Raw genomic sequence first — 17,717 nt, 5'->3', positions numbered from 1 at the left:
GAGCCTCTTGAAAGGAGGCCTGAGCCTCTTGAAAGGAGGCCTCTGAGTTGAAAGGGAGGCCTGAGGCCTCTTGAAAGGAGGCCTCTGAGCCTCTTGAAAGGAGGCCTGAGCCTCTTGAAAGGAGGCCTCTGAGCCTCTTGAAAGGAGGCCTGAGCCTCTTGAAAGGGAGGCCTCCTGAGCCTCTTGAAAGGAGGCCTGAGGCCTCTTGAAAGGAGGCCTGAGCCTCTTGAAAGGAGGCCTGAGGCCTCTTGAAAGGAGGCCTGAGCCTCTTGAAAGGAGGCCTGAGCCTCTTGAAAGGAGGCCTGAGCCTCTTGAAAGGAGGCTTGAGGCCTCTTGAAAGGAGGCTTCTGAGCCTCTTGAAAGGAGGCTCTGAGCCTCTTGAAAGGAGGCTCTGAGCCTCTTGAAAGGAGGCTCTGAGCCTCTTGAAAGGAGGCCTGAGCCTCTTGAAAGGAGGCCTGAGCCTCTTGAAAGGAGGCTTCCTGAGCCTCTTGAAAGGAGGCTTCTGAGCCTCTTGAAAGGAGGCTCTGAGCCTCTTGAAAGGAGGCTTGAGCCTCTTGAAAGGAGGCTCTGAGCCTCTTGAAAGGAGGCTTCTGAGCCTCTTGAAAGGAGGCTTGAGCCTCTTGAAAGGAGGCTTCTGAGCCTCTTGAAAGGAGGCTTCGAGGCCTCTTGAAAGGAGGCTTCTGAGCCTCTTGAAAGGGAGGCTTCTGAGCCTCTTGAAAGGAGGCTCTGAGCCTCTTGAAAGGAGGCTCTGAGCCTCTTGAAAGGAGGCTTCTGAGCCTCTTGAAAGGAGGCCTCTTGAAAGGAGGCTTTGAGCCTCTTGAAAGGAGGCTCTGAGCCTCTTGAAAGGAGGCTCTCCGAGCCTCTTGAAAGGAGGCTTCTGAGCCTCTTGAAAGGAGGCTTCTGAGCCTCTTGAAAGGAGGCTTCCTGAGCCTCTTGAAAGGAGGCTCTGAGCCTCTTGAAAGGAGGCTTCTGAGCCTCTTGAAAGGAGGCTTCTGAGCCTCTTGAAAGGAGGCTTCTGAGGCCTCTTGAAAGGAGGCTTGAGCCTCTTGAAAGGAGGCTGAGCCTCTTGAAAGGAGGCTTCTGAGCCTCTTGAAAGGAGGCCTGAGCCTCTTGAAAGGAGGCCTGAGCCTCTTGAAAGGAGGCTTCTGAGCCTCTTGAAAGGAGGCTCTGAAGCCTCTTGAAAGGAGGCTTCTGAGCCTCTTGAAAGGAGGCTCTGAGCCTCTTGAAAGGAGGCCTGAGGCCTCTTGAAAGGAGGCTCTGAGCCTCTTGAAAGGAGGCTTCTGAGCCTCTTGAAAGGAGGCTTCCTGAGCTCTTGAAAGGAGGCCTGAGCCTCTTGAAAGGAGGCTTCTGAGCTCCTTGAAAGGAGGCTGAGCCTCTTGAAGGAGGCTGAGCCTCTTGAAAGGAGGCTTCTGAGCCTCTTGAAAGGAGGCCTGAGCCTCTTGAAAGGAGGCTGAGCCTCTTGAAAGGAGGCCTCTCTTGAAAGGAGGCTTCTGAGCCTCTTGAAAGGAGGCTGAGCCTCTTGAAAGGAGGCTTCTGAGCCTCTTGAAAGGAGGCTTGAGCCTCTTGAAAGGAGGCTTCCTGAGCCTTGAAAGGAGGCTCTGAGCCTCTTGAAAGGAGGCTTCTGAGCCTCTTGAAAGGAGGCTTCTGAGCCTCTTGAAAGGAGGCTCTGAGCCTCTTGAAAGGAGGCCTGAGCCTCTTGAAAGGAGGCTTCTGAGCCTCTTGAAAGGAGGCTTCTGAGCTCTTGAAAGGAGGCTTCTGAGCCTCTTGAAAGGAGGCTTCTGAGCCTCTTGAAAGGAGGCCTGAGCCTCTTGAAAGGAGGCTTCTGAGCCTCTTGAAAGGAGGCCTGAGCCTCTTGAAAGGAGGCTCTGAGCCTCTGAAAGGAGGCCTGAGCCTCTTGAAAGGAGGCTTCTGAGCCTCTTGAAAGGAGGCCTGAGCCTCTTGAAAGGAGGCCTGAGCCTCTTGAAAGGAGGCTTCTGAGCCTCTTGAAAGGAGGCTTCTGAGCCTCTTGAAAGGAGGCTTCTGAGCCTCTTGAAAGGAGGCTTCCTGAGCCTCTTGAAAGGAGGCCTGAGCCTCTTGAAAGGAGGCTCTGAGCCTCTTGAAAGGAGCTGAAAGGAGGCTTCCGAGCCTCTTGAAAGGAGGCTTCCGAGCCTCTTGAAAGGAGGCTACCAAGCCTCTTGAAAGGAGGCTTCCAAGTCTCTTGAAAGGAGGCTACCAAGCCTCTTGAAAGGAGGCTACCCAGCCTCTGGAAAGGAGGCTACCCAGCCTCTGGAAAGGAGGCTACCCAGCCTCTGGAAAGTAGGCTACCAAGCTTGTTGAGAGGAGGCTACCAAGCCTCTCGAAAGGAGGTTACCAAGTTTCTGGAAAGAGACTTCTGATTCGTATGGACGTCAGCTTTTTTATCATTCAACGGTTTGATGCTTTATTAAACGAATCAAAATTGAAGGACAAAAGCAAAATTTCATTAATTGATATGTCGAGTAACCAATTTTCAAACTTCTTTGAACGTTTGTTCGTTTTCAATCCAAGCAGCCTATCGCTGAGCATCGTTATTCAAAATAAAAACAAACATCTGCCGAGCTGTGGCCTAACCGAAATGATTCCGACTTGATTTGCCTGCTCATAAATCACGTTTAGTCTCCTTCAATATTTTCGAATTATTTATCAACAATCGACAGTAAAACAGTCACGCAGTAAAAGCTCAATGCGATAAAATAAGTATTATATTTATTCGAAACAATGATGGAATGAAACCAGATAATTAAATAAAAATACAACTGAAAAATACAATGAGGAAAATAAGATAATAGTTGAAACATATCAGTTTTCTAGAAGCAAAAATGTGTATTTAAATACAGAATGGTGAATTTGGGTAAACGAAAACAATTTTAAACGGAATGCAAACCCTATTACTCGTAATTTGAGTGCATAACTCTTGCTGCGAACCTTATAATTAAACTACGAAAAGTGTTGTACCTTATCTTACAAAAAATACTAAGAAAAAAAAACAAAATAAGTCAGAACCGGAGAAAAATTGTGTATGGGATATATGAATTATGTCAAGACTGTACAGATGCACCTTAACGTTAAGGTACTGATGATGGTGTGCTACTACCTACCACTACTAATCTGCTTAAAAATAAAAAAAAACGTCAAAAGGTCAAACCGAACAATAACGACATGCCAAATCGGGGAAGCAAGCCAATACGAAGCATCGCAGAGACCTAACCACCAAAACATGAAAATCAAGAAAAGCCAGAGTGACTTCGAATTAATGTGTAACGAGTAACTGTAAAATCGTTTTATACCAGAGAAAAGAATATTTGCACACACACCACTTGTGAAAACCGATACACACTCAAAAGAATTCACCACAACTTGAAAAGTAATATTAAATGACAATCCTGAACTTTTAAGGCAAACACACAAACACTCACACACCTACACACCGTGGCCCGAACCAGACAAGTTGAAGAAGGAAATCTAATTCGTGTAGTTTTATTCGGTTTTATAACGAGACAAGAAGTGTTATGGGAAAATTGAATAATAAATCATTGTACATAGACAGCAAAGCAAACTGTCGAAGTTGCGAAAGCAAACGTCCCAACCATGGTGAATGGAAACGGAACTAAAATGTGTCTTCAAAGCTTGCAAACCATAAGTCCTGTTCTCACACGCTCTCTATTGTTTGTACATGTTCTCCGATTGCGCATCCGCTGGGCGCTGTCACACAGCACTGTCAAAAGATGTCGCCGATCACTTTGCATTTTGCTGAACAAACAAACTGTCGGAAGAAATCGAGAATTAAAAAAAAATATATCGTGCCACATGGCAAAACCAGCGTTGGTTTACCCCTCGAAGTGAGATTTTATTATGATAGGTGAAATTTATTAGAACAAGTCATTAGCATAGGTTAGAGAAAATTAGTTCGATTCTTGTTGATGTAGTTCCATTTTTGTTTGTTTGTTTACACATCGTTAAGTTGTCGGATCGAAACAATGGCGCATACGTTGTTTTGTGATTTTTTTCCGTATGCAGTGACGAAAATGTCGAGCATTTCCAATCGAAGGCTTTGTTTACTTAAATCATGTTTTGAAACTGGTGTTCAAACAATCAATCCTAACGAAATCGATCCAACCCCTAGCGGGGAGGAAAACTGTTTGCAAGTTTTATGAAAACTTGTTTTATTTATCGTTTGACATACGTTGACGTTCGAGACGGATCAACGGTTATTTTTATTCGGATTATCAATTTATATACCTTTTTATCCCAATTGAAAGTACTATTTATTTAAATCTTGTTGTGAAACTGGTTTTCAAACAATAAATGCAAATATAAAGACATCCCTAGTGGAATTGAACATTGTTGCAAGTTTGCGAGATTATTTTTTATGTTTTCTCAAATAGAATAAGTTTTTTTCCTTTGTTGAGACTAAAGTCAAACACAAATACACGCATAAAACGAAAAGAGAAAAACCAGTGTCGTCCAACCTAAATATTTCCTCGCAATGATCACTTCGCCCAACTTTAAACAACTAAATTTCCTCGCTTCCCTTCTTATTGCGAAATAGCTAAATAAATCGTTGATGTTTCTAATAAGTTAAGCAGTAAGTTATTCACAAGAACATTAGAAGAACATACAAAACACTCAAACACATACAGCAAACAAAACATACGATTTGAGCTTAATAACACAGATTTAATACAAATCCCATAATCAATGGGGAAAAGTCGTACTCTCTTGATTGTTAATCTTAAGTAATTGTGAGTAAGTTATATGAGAATATAAATTATTACTACCGATACAGGCAAAGGCATCCTAGCGAGCAGTGAAGAAGTAAAATTCACAGTGTCAAAGGATTTTTACGCAAGATTAATTCACTCAGCAGAAGCGAAACATAATAGGACCGACAGACAGCGGCATGAACTGCAAGAAAAGAGATGTTTTAACTGTTAGTTTTTAAATGTGTGTTTCAATGCTCAAAAAATTGCAAGTATAAGTAAGACAGAGAGTGACCGCGCGAGAGGTGACTTAATTTTTAAGGCTTGAATTATGTATAAATCAAAACCAGAAAGAAAAAAATCAAAATAACGGTTACATATGAACATTAATTTAGATTAAACGACGAAAGCGAATCGGGAGAAGGGTTAGAGGAGAGGGCGTTGGGACTATTTATTTATTTATTGTTTTTCAAATCTGCCGGCAAGAAACTGAAACAAATCGAGGTGGAAATGTGAATAGGATAATGGACAACCCGATTGATATATCCTTACATGTAGGTGAAATTGTTCGACTCCCCGCTGAAAGTGGGAAGCCTCTTATTTCAGTTTTATGCGAATAAATTATCCAAATTAAATTTGAAAAATCAGATGCTGGTTGTTTTTCTTATCATTTAATCTTAAGTTTGATTAGCTTATATCATTTGCGTCACAAATGTAAGAACCGAGTAAGCAGTGACCATAAACCCGTTCCGAAATTTCCTTTCTTTTTTGATTTTTTGTTCGTGTTTATATGAGAAAGGCAGAAAAACGTTACCAAAATAACATTAAGCCATTAAGACCAGTAGGCCATAATTTTATTTAAATATTTAATTAAAATTATGTCCTACTGGTCTTCGAGGGGGGGGGGGATAACGGATTTTTTTTTAAAAATGTTTTAAAAATTCCCAGAATTATCCGATTTTTATTTTGTTGCCCCTTCAAAATATTATTTTTGGGCAAAAAAATCCGATTGTTTTTATAATATTTGTATCGGCCTTATATGAGTGGGAAAGATAGAATACTCATTCTTATAGCATTTCTCTTACAGCTTAGAGGGAACATAAACGGGCTCGTAATTGTATGTATTAAGATGAAGCCAGCTATTTCAAAGGTCCTGCCTGATTGTCCTCTTATTTCATCTAGCTTATTAATCAACGGGAAAACTAATTTACTTCCCCTGGAGAGGATTGAAAAACTACTCAAATATTGATATTACATTGGTGACGTCTCACTACTAACTACTACACTACTCAAGTCTCGCGACTCACTTCTCATTTCTCACTTATTATTTACAGTGAGAAGTGAGAAATGAGGAGTGAGAATTGAGATGACTTCTCACTCCTCGTTTCTAACTTCTCACTGTAAAAGGATAGTAGTGAGAAGTGAATAGTGAGACGTCTCACTTCGCACTACTTACTTTTTACAGTGAGAAGTGAGACGTTTCAAATGACCTCTTCGGCCAAATGACTAATTCGGCAAAATGGTATATTTGACCAAACAACTTTCGGCCAAACGGTATTCGGCCGAACGGTATTCAGCCAAACGGTCCTTCTTCCAAATTTTGGAAAAAAAAGTCTCAACGTGTTATCCTCATGATTTACGAATGCAAAAAAAAAATACTTGGCTTAGAAACCTCATAGAAATAATTGTGGAAGTGCCGAATGAACAGTAAGCAGCGAAGCGGCAATGCCCCAGTAAGAGATGTTATGTCAAAAAGAAGAAGCCATTCTATACTATGCTAATCTGAGAAAATGACATTCTGCTTAAATCTCCAGCATACTCAACTGAAATAATTTCAATCTGCTGAATGCAAAAGTTAAAATTCGCCAAATATCGTACTGTGAAAATTTACATACCGCCAAATGTTATTACGGGAAATGTTTAGGCGCGAAAATGAATTCGCAAAATGGCTTTCGGCAAAATGTTATACAATCTGGTTTAATACAATCTGCAGAAATTAGAATTAGACAGTATAACAGTTTTAAGTTTTCGAAACTCAACTGTTAAAAAACATAATCTAGAACGGCTGCTGGGAAAATGAATGTTTCAGATTAATATTCAAAGTGCAGTGCAAAGTGCGTGTATATGTGCTGACAGTATCGTTGCATAGAAAATCTTATTGATTTAGTGATTGTGGCGATGATTCTTTGGAACTTGCGCGGGTATCCACTTACCAAAACAAGGGATCCAAAGTGCTTACGAAGTGCGTTGGCAATCTTCGAAGGATCGTAAAAGGTCCGATTTTGTTTAACGAGGTGTATAAGGCGGACCATAGCTGGTACGCAGCACTTTCCTTTCGAAAACTCCAAAAGCGCGTTGATCCTCCCAGTTTGGTACGGCGGCGAACTCTATTGGAGCGTTTTGCGGAGTCCAAAGTACGTATGATTTCCTGCCATGATGCGTCTCCGATTTTCTCTGCTGGTATCGTTATCGGAGGTCACCAGTGAGCCCAAGTACACGAATTCTTCAACCACCTCGATTTCGTCACCACCGATACAAACTCGTGGTGGGTGGCTCACATTGACCTCTCTTGAGCCTCTTCCTATCATGTACATCGTCTTCGACGTGTTGATTACTAGTCCAATCCGTTTAGCTTCGCTTTTCAGTCTGATGTAGGCTTCAATGCCGTCGGCGGAACCAAATAACTGGACGGACCTCGTGAAAATCGTACCACTCGTGTCAATTCCTGCCCTTCGTATTACTCCCTCCAAAACGATGTTGAATAGCAGACACGAAAGACCATCACCTTGCCGTAACCCTCTGCGCGTTTCGAAAGGACTCGAGAATGCCCCTGAAACTCGAACTACGCACATCACCCGATCCATCGTCGCCTTGATCAACCGTATCAGTTTATCCGGAAATCCGTTTTCGTGCATTAGCTGCCATAGCTGGTCCCGATCGATTGTATCATATGCGGCTTTGAAGCCGATAAATAGATGATGTGTGGGCACGTTGTATTCGCGGCATTTCTGCAATACCTGACGTATGGCGAACACCTGGTCTGTGGTAGAGCGTTCACCCATAAATTCCGCCTGGTATTGCCCCACGAACTCTCTTGCAATTGGTGTTAGTCGGCGGCAAAAAATTTGGGAGAGTACCTTGTAGGCGGCGTTCAGCAATGTGATTGTGCGGTAGTTGCTACAATCCAGCTTATCGCTCTTTTTGTAGATGGGACACACGACACCTTCCATCCACTCCTGTGGCAGAACCTCGTCCTCCCAAACCTTGGTTATCACCCAGTGCAGTGCTCTAGCCTCACCACCACCGTGTTTAAACAGCTCTCCTGGTAGTTGGTCAACAGGGGCTTTGTTGTTTTTCAGCCGGCCGATCTCCGCCTGGATTTCCTGGAGATTCGGAGCCGGAAGTCGCATGTCCTGCGCGCGTGCTCCTAGGTTCATTATCATACCGCCACCGTTGGCTGCCATATCGCCGTTCAGGTGCTCTTCGTAGTGCTGCCGCCACCTTTGGATCACCTCACGCTCGTTTGTAAGAAGGTTCCCGTTTATATCCTTACACATATCGCGCTGTGGCACGTGGTCCTTACGTGAACGGTTCAACTTCTCATAGAACTTTCGTGCGTTATTAGCGCGGTACAGTTCCTCCGTCTCTTCACGGTCTCGATCTTCCTGCTGGCGCTTTTTCCTCCGGAAAATCGAGTTTTGTCTGTTCCGCGCCCGTTTGTATCTTACCTCGTTCGCCCTCGTGCGGTGTTGCAACAATTTCGCCCATGCTACATTCTTCTCTTCTACTAACTGCTCACATTCGCCGTCATACCAGTCGTTTCTCTGATCCGGGGGCACCGTGCCTAGTGCAGCGGTTGCGGTGTTTCCAATGGCAGATCGAATTTCCCTCCAGCCATCTTCAAGAGATGCTGCGCCTAGCTGCTCTTCCGTTGGAAGTGCCATTTCTAGCTACTGCGCGTAATCTTGGGCTAGTCTACCGTCTTGTAGCCGCCCAATGTTTAGCCGCGGCGGACGACTCCAACGCGTGCTGTACACCGTCGAGAGTTTTGAGCGCAGACATACTGCAACGAGGTAGTGGTCGGATTCAATATTCGCACTGCGGTAAGTGCGTGATGTCGGAGAAGAATTTACCGTCGATTAGAACGTGGTCGATTTGGTTTTCCGTTACTTGATTAGGTGATTTCCATGTGGCCTTGTGGATATTCTTGCGGGGGCTGAAAGTGCTTCGGACTAGCATTCCGCGGGAGGCTGCAAAGTTTATGCATCGTTGGCCGTTGTCATTCGATACGATATGCAGACTATCCGGTCCGATGACCGGTCTATACATTTCCTCCCTTCCTACCTGAGCGTTCATGTCACCGATGACAATTTGGACGTCCCGCAGTGGGCATCCATCGTATGTATGCTCCAGCTGTGCAGAGAACCCTTCTTTCTGTTGGATCTCCCTTCGTGTGGGCAGTGCACGTTGATGATGCAATAGTTGAAGAAACGGCCTTTTATGCCCGCTTATCCACACTTTCTGTCCTGTCCAGCAGATTTCCTGCAGCGCTACGACATCGAAGTTGCGGGGATGTAATTCATCGTAGATTATCCTGTCGCAACCTGCGAAGCCTAGCGACTTGCAGTTCCATGTTCCAAGCTTCCAATCGTGATCCTTTATTCGTCGCCTAGGTCGTTACCGATTATATCGAGTCGTATTATCTTATATGTCGTTCGTAATAGTTGTTTTTGAAAGCGGCTTATTGGGCCTGCGCAAACCTCCTGTCTCGGAGGGCCGTCGTGTCATGGATGTTTAGCGTCCCACCAGGACTTGGGCTTGTGCGCTTTGAGCGGCACACGGTCGCTTTGGAGAAGCCTACTTGCGGATTCATGCAGCTTTTTATAGAGGTTTAACAGGGCCCACTGTCAAACCCCACCACATCCTAGGCAGGCGCCACAACTCGCAGATGGCCTGGGGAGTTATCGTCAAGCCCTTGGACATAGTCCCTGCTGCCCTTCAGTCTAATGAAACAGCCAAAACGTGATTGCGTCTATTTTCTGACGTTTCGGTGTGTATTTCTCTTTCTTCGGGGAATTAGAGGCAATGCTAAATCCCTGAAGAATGTGAAATGTACACCGAAACGTGTACGATGACTAGTCAGCCTAGGGCTGAAAGTCTCCTTAATAAAGACATTAAAAAAAACACCGAAACGTCGAAAAATAGTCACTACCTATAACTGCTTCATGAAGTCTCAGTCGAAAGAACCGATAATATTCAAACCAAATATAACATAACAGTCGAAAGCATCCAGAGCTACGTTATGTAAACCTCTGCTGATAAAAGCTGGGTACCGTGCCTCGAGGCCGAAATTATTGTTATTGTAACTTTACAGCGTTTAAGAATGCCAAACTGCTGCGGTTCAAACGATAGAAAACTTTTTCTTTATCAATCAATGGCAAATAGATGTACACTTGGAATTTGCTGACCTGCTTCAGAATAATGAAAAGCCAATTTAAAATATAAATAACCATCACTGCTTTTTTTCCCTTGTTAGGTATTTTAATCACTGCGACCATTTGTTAAATCTATTCTGCCCCATTTGATCTAGCTTTGTCAAGTTGACGCATCATTTGTTGTCATTACTGTTTAGAGCAATTGTATTACCTTGACTACCAGCGTTATCCCAATGCGGTATTATGGTTCTGATGAATCGTACTACTACTTGAGACTTATCCGAGTATATCGAAAATAGAAAGAATTTTCTGAAGAAAACCAAAAAACGATGTTTCCGATGTTTTAAAGTTGGCTATACCAAACTAGCCATTTAGTGATGAACTTCTCCCTGCGAAAAATCACTCTAATAAAGGATAAAAAAAAACTAACCGTCCTAATTAATCTAGATTGGGGAAGTCAACGTTAAAGCATCTTTTTTCTAGTCACAATTTTCTGTGTTAATTTCAAAGAATACTCAACAGAAACTCAAAAGGAACTTTCCGTGGATATTCCAAATATTTTCCTGTAGCAATTTGGAAAAGCTTCGCGTGAAAACTCTGAAAAGATTTTCATGTAAATCCCTATTTTTTTAATAAATTCATATTTTTGGTAAATCCAAAGAGCTCCTCTTGGTAATTCCAACGAGTTCTCAAAACTTGAAAGTAGTTATTAATTTCCAATGAATGTTCTGGAAAAACTGGAAATCTTTCATCAAAATTTTGTGGCGAAATTCAAAAGATTCTCCCGTTCTTGTCTTGAAAATATCCAAAACTAGTCAAACCTGCCCGATCTTGCTCCGGTTTTTTTTTTTCGACCTTACTGTTAATCGTTTAGGGGCTGTCCATATACCACGTGGACAGGTTTTGTTTCAGATACCCCCCTCCCCCAGTGTGGACAATTTTTTATATAAATTTTCAAAAAATTGTATGAACCGTGTACAGTTGACATACCCCCCTGCCATATGGACTGCCCCTTAGTGGATGGCAGTAGAGGTGTGCGCCGGTCCGAAAATTGGCGGCGGCGGCGTTTGTCAGAATTTCGATCAGCGGCGGCGGCGTTTTCGGCGTTCATCAAATTTTCCGCAGAAGATTGCTCAAAATAAGGACATCAACATAAAAATTGAATTTCAACGGCAAATTGTTCGAAATTTTCATAGGAAATTCATTGGAATCTGCATGTTTTTTTTTTTATTTTTCACGGTGATTTTTGCGAAATTTTAACCAAAATTCGGGAAACCGTTCGGTAATTCAACAAAAAAAAACAGTTTTTTGAAGGATTTTTTTTTGTATTTCTACAAGGAATTCTTTAAATTGTCCATAAAAAATCTTAGGAAATTCAAAAGCCGTTTGGCCGAATAATACGTTAAGTTGAAAATTATCAGGCCGAATTGCATTTAATCGAAATGAAAGTTTTGGCAAAACGGTTATACAATGGAAAACAGTTTAGTCAAAAATCGCATTTGGCCAAAACGACATAAGGCCGAATTGGTATTTGACCGAAAAAGCATTTTTCTCTAACACGTCGTTTGGCCGAATAGGTTATAAGGCCGAAAATGTCGTTCGGCCGTAATGGTTTTTTGACGGAAAAGGCCATTTGGTCGAAAATGTCATTTGATCCAACGGCCAAATGTTGATTACTGGACAGATAATATGGTCAAAAATATCCACTCGTTTGGCGAAAATCGGAAAATCGGAAGACTGCGGTGGGCCGGGCACGTAGCCAGAATGTCGGACAGTAATCCGGTGAAAATTGTTCTCGACAACGATCCGACGGGAACGAGAAGGCGAGGTGCACAGCGGGCAAGGTGGATCGATCAGGTTTGTGAGGACGATTTGCGGACCCTCCGCAGACTGTGTGGTTGGCGAAGTGCAGCCATGGACCGAGCTGAATGGAGAAGACTTTTATGTGCAGCACAGGCCACTCCAGCCTTAGTCTGATAATAAATAAATCGTTTGGCCAAATAACATTTTCGGCGAAATGGCCTCTCTGACAAACGACCATTTCGGCCAAACATCTTTTTGGCCAAACGACTAAATAAAATTGTCGATCAGATGGGTTTTGGCCTAATGGTTTGTTCGGCCAAATATCTTTCGGCCTTGTGTCTATCGGCAAAATTGCCCTACCTGTCGTTTGGCCGAAAGTCAAGAATAGCAGGTTAGACCAAAAGTTATCTAGCCAAATTCCATTGGACCGAATTAAACGATTGTCCGAAACGGTATTAGGTGAAAATGGTTTGACCGAAAATAACATTTGGCGGAAAGCGACAAACAGCCGAAAGGCTCATTAGATCGAATTGGTAATTTAACTGAAAAAGCTGTTTGCCCTAACAGCTTATTTGGCTGAAAATGTCACTTGGCCGAAAATGCCGTTTAGTAAAAATGGTCGTTTGGCAAAAAGAGTCATTTTGGCCCGAAAATGCCCCTTCTGCAAAACAAATAATTTTAGCCAAACGGCATTTTCTACCAAATTTCCTATTCAGCTAAACGACTTTTTTTTGGCAAAATTATCAATTCAGCCAAACGACACTTGTCAAATGAACAAATTGCCAAATGGCAATGGGGAGCTTAGCCCTTCCTAGCAAAAAATAGCCCCCTAGGATTTGAAAAGTTAGCAGTTTCAACATATAGCATAATGAATTACGTTCTGATACCTAATACTAAAACAGTTTGAAGACAAAAAAGTTATCTCCCATATTCAGCCTATCATGTAATGAAATGAGTGGAAGGCAAATAAACTTTTCTTTCATTTCTGAGAAAGACTCCTGTGTGGCAGTGAAATTGCACCTGTTGTTAATCATGAAAAGGCAATATCTAATGGATTTTAAAACATCAAAGTATGCTTGATATGAACAACAACTGAGAGCCACCAAAATATCAATGAAAGCAAAAGTGATAGTTTGTCAGTATACTGTATAGAATAAATGATCCAACAGTGGAGGAGCTAAGCGCGTTCCAACACTATTTATTTCCCCAGAAAAATAACAAAACTAATTCCACTTACCTTTGATATGTATCCGAAGGCTCTTCGCTTCTATTTCAATAAGAAAATGCTTCCGTTTGAAAAGAAATCATAATTTCAACCTAAAATCATAACTCCAATTATTGGTACAGTGTTCCAATAGTTGCGATATTTTTTAATCTTTGTTCCTATAGTTGCGAATCCCATTGTTTTCTTACGGGACTCGCAACTATAGGAACACTACCGCAACTATTGGTGCACAGACGGAAAAATATTAAGGTATTTTGAGTATATTTACCATTTTAAAAGAGCTAGCCAAGATGTTTTGGTTCCGTTCGGGTACTGACTGGTTAACTAATTGATTGACAATGTGGGTTGCTGCGTTTGATTTGTGAATTTTGAGTATACCATTCTAACGCAACTATAGGAACACCCACGACTAACGGAACTTTTACCCTACTGTAAATACATGTGCTCAACAGAGTTTGCAGAAATTGCTCTCGATAGATAACGAACAACGATAAAAGAGAGGCAAAAACTTCTTCGAATCATAACAAGGCCCCCACCGAGGGGGTTTGATAAAACACGTTTTTCTCGCTCATTTTATGTTGTGGACCATATTTTTTTACACAGCTGTGTAAAACAAATTGAAATGCATCATCAAAACCGATGTTGAAAAAAAAATTATCATGGGTTGTAGTCCTCAGAAACAGTTCATTATCGTAAAAGCTACCGAAAAACGCCTCTCACGGTATGCTATCTATCGAGAGTGTATACAGACGTGATAAGTGAGAGATTTTCTCATTCTTCCTTCGGATGCTCAACCATCACGGAGTGAAGTGACAGTTTTCCATCAAACTTCCGCTTGCCTCGCAGCATGATAATCCCCACAGATCCCATCAGCATCTGAGAAGAATTCTCATTGGAATCTCTAAAGAATTCCTTTCAGAATAATCGAAATATTCCAACCGGAATCCAGAAGAATTCACACTGGATCCTTTCGGTATCGTTAAGGAATACCCTAGGGAATCTGTGGGGGATACCCTTCATAATCTATGGAGCATTTGCTTCAGAATCTCTCGTTAATTTGCTTTGGAATTCCTCTAGAGTCGTTCGAAGATTTATTTCGAAATCGTTCGGAGATTCGCTTCGAAATTACTTGACGAATTGTTTCAGAATACTTCGACGATTTTCTTCAGAATCCCTTGAATATTTTGCGTTTTGCCTCGGAATGCCTGAATGATTTGCTTCGGAATCCCTCTAGGATCGGAATCCCTCTGACGATTTGCTTCGGAATCTCTCGATGAATTACTTCGGAATCATTCGATAATTCGCTTCGGAATATATCGACGGTTGACTTTGAAATTCCTAGGAGATTAATTTCGGACTCCCTCGACGATTTACTTAAGAATCCCTCCATGAATTGCTCTGGAATCATTCGACGATTTGCTTCGAAATTATTCAACGATTGGCCTAAACATACCTGAATGATTCCTTTTGGAATCGCTGAAGAATTCTTTGAGATGCTCTGGAGGATTGATACGTAGTCACTCGACGATTTGCTTCGGTATCCTTCGACGATTTGCTTTTACATCCCTGGAAAATTGCCTACGAAATCCCTGAAGATTCACGCTCGAACTCCTGGAGGATTTCTGACGGAATCTCTGAAACATTTCCGTTGGAACTCCAGGAACATTCTCGTCGGAATTCCTAGAATATTCTCGGAATTCCTGGAGGATTCTCATTGGAATCGCTGGAACATTTCTAGATTCAATGGAACATTCCCGTTAAAATTCCTGGAATATTACAGGAAGTCGAAATTCCTTAAGGATGGAGGATATTCATAAGATTCTCATTGGAATCCATGGAGCATTCCTGTCAGAATCCCTGGTGGATTACTTTCAGAATCCCTGGAGGTTCCCTTCGAAGTGCTTGGAACATTCCCGTCGGAATCCCTGGAGGAATGTTGAGATAGAATATTTATGAAAAACATTTTCACTGCCTACCGGTGGAAACCTAACGGCGACCCGTCACATATTATCATTTCGGTGTGCGAGACAAAGCCGAGCGCTACTACACTTAGACGCATAGCCATACGCCATCAATTTGAGTCATTGTAGCAATCATTCATCGGCTAGTAAACAAACATACTTCGATACTATGGCATCGGGGCTAGTTACGCCATTGTGGAAAAATCTTCGGAAATTCCAATAAATTATAGAAATTTCCACGGAACATCCTGCAGACTTCTTTAATTTTGAATCGGCGTGGAAAATTATAGACCACCGGCGTCACAAATTTGAAACAGCGGCGCGCCGATGCAAAAATGCCGGCGGCAGCAGCGGCGGTGCATATCTCTAGATTGCAGCGTAGCCCTCTAGATCGATTTCATCTCAAGCTTGGTGGTTTTCTTCAGAAGTCATGAAAACGAAGTGTTTTTGCATTTGTTCAACTTTCCCAGCGAAAAATTCTATCTTTTCATTTATATAAACACAGCTGATCCCAAGACGAATCGATTAGTGAGGAAATCCAACTAAATTGAATGATATGACATCAAACTGTGTACAACTGTACAGGGTGCGGCAGAAAATAATGCGAAAATTGGTTCTATTTCTTTCAAATCCCATTCTAACTGCTCCAAGTAATAATCTCAACATTTTCAAGCTCAGTTTTCATAATATGGTCCTATCAAACAAGTTTACTGAATGTGTGCTTTATTTTTATTATTAATATCCTCAAGACGACGCCGGAGCTAGAACACACCTTTCGAAACTAGTCCTCCGACATCGACTGCCATGTGCATGCTATGACTGGCTTTAGGGTCTTCACACAAGGGTGCGATGGTTTGGAGACTCGTACTTCAACATACGCCCCAATCATATAACACAACGGATCAAGATCCGGACTGCTAGGGGGCCACAAATCTTTCGTTCAAAATAGCATGTTGTTCTTCAGCCATTGTTGGATTGATTGGACGTGTGACATCCGACCAAAATGACTCAAGCTTTGGAAGGTACATGCAAGTCTTCTTTGATGGTTTTCGCATGGATTTCTCAGAAATTTTGAATTCCTTGGCAAGTTTACCGGTGAAACGCACCAGGTTGCGAGCAATCTTTTCACGAGCCGATTTGATCACGTTTGGCATACGTGCAAAGCACGAAAGTCCACTTTTCGGCTTCCGCTGCTTAGACCCATCATGCAGAGACATTTTAAGGCGATAAACTGTGGCCAAAAGCCATTCTACCACGATAGCAATCTCATTCGGCGTCTTCTGGGCGAGCAACAAACTAGCAATAGCTTCTTTTGAGTACATTTTTACAAATTTATAATCTGTATAATATAATTAAGAATATGATAATATAATTATAATCTCTCGGTGCGAAATTTGAAAGTAAACATGAACAAATATACTTTCAATAGAAATTAGTCTCTAGCTACTCGAAATAACCTAATATTAAAGTTTAAACATTTTCGCATTATTCTATGCCGCACTTTGTACTTATTTTGTTATCGGAAATCAATATCAAAATTAGTTTTCGATTTGCTCTCTTCGACACCAGGAAAAGTTCTTGATTAGATGTCATAGTAAGATATTTCTGCTATTACGTCTTGTTATTTTAACCGTTAAAATGCCCAAAAAGATATCAAATTAAGTAAACATAATCGATGATTTTACAACATTAAAACAAGTTATCGATTTGCTCTTAAACTTTGCTCGGGTAGGTTTGTACCAATTAGTCTCTCGGTTAAACGACATATTCGGCCTAACAACTTTCAGCCTTGTGGCTTTCTTCCGAACGACTATTTTCTGTTCAAAAATTTAATTTCAATTAGATATTTTTGGATTTCAACGGAACTTTTTCACAATTTTCACGCTTAGTCGGCGTGGAAAATTATAGATCAGCGGCGTGCCGGCGTCGATGCAAAAATGTCAGCGGCGGCGACGTGCCAAAAACTGTCGGTGGCGGCGGCGTGACGCGGCGGCGCACACCTCTAACGTGGAGCAGTGTCTAGCGCTTTATTCGGCGTGCTTCTCATTGCACCAGTAATTAAAAGAGTAGCCAATTTTTGAAGCTTGAAGTTCAGCTTACTGTCAAGTCTAACTCCAAGATGCTTGACTGAGTTTGAAAGTTTCAAATGTGCTCTTTTCAATTTTAAAGTAGGAAAAGAATGATTTCTTCTCCTTGTAAACGCCACCAATGTGGCCTTTGAAGAATTTATGTTTAATCCTTCTTTTTCACACCATAGTGTGATGAAATTTAGCGCAATTTGCATTTGGTTAGAAATAACACAGCCATATTTTCCTCTCACCAATATAACTATATCATCCGCGAATCCAAATATTTCGAAGCCTCGAGCCTCCAGTTGTTTGAGAAGATCATCAACGATTAAAGACAACAATAGAGGTGATAGTACGCCTCCTTGGTAATACTCTTTTACTGCTCTAATTGATAAGCTTCCAAGGTTGGCTGATATTTCTATTTTTGATAACATCTCGCCAATCCAATCAACAATACATACGCGAAAACCTCGTTTCAACATAGCATTCTTTATTGAACTGTGAGA

Source organism: Armigeres subalbatus, chromosome 1 (assembly GCF_024139115.2).
Source record: "Armigeres subalbatus isolate Guangzhou_Male chromosome 1, GZ_Asu_2, whole genome shotgun sequence".
Lineage (NCBI taxonomy): Eukaryota > Metazoa > Arthropoda > Insecta > Diptera > Culicidae > Armigeres > Armigeres subalbatus.
This window is presented reverse-complemented; position numbering follows the sequence as displayed.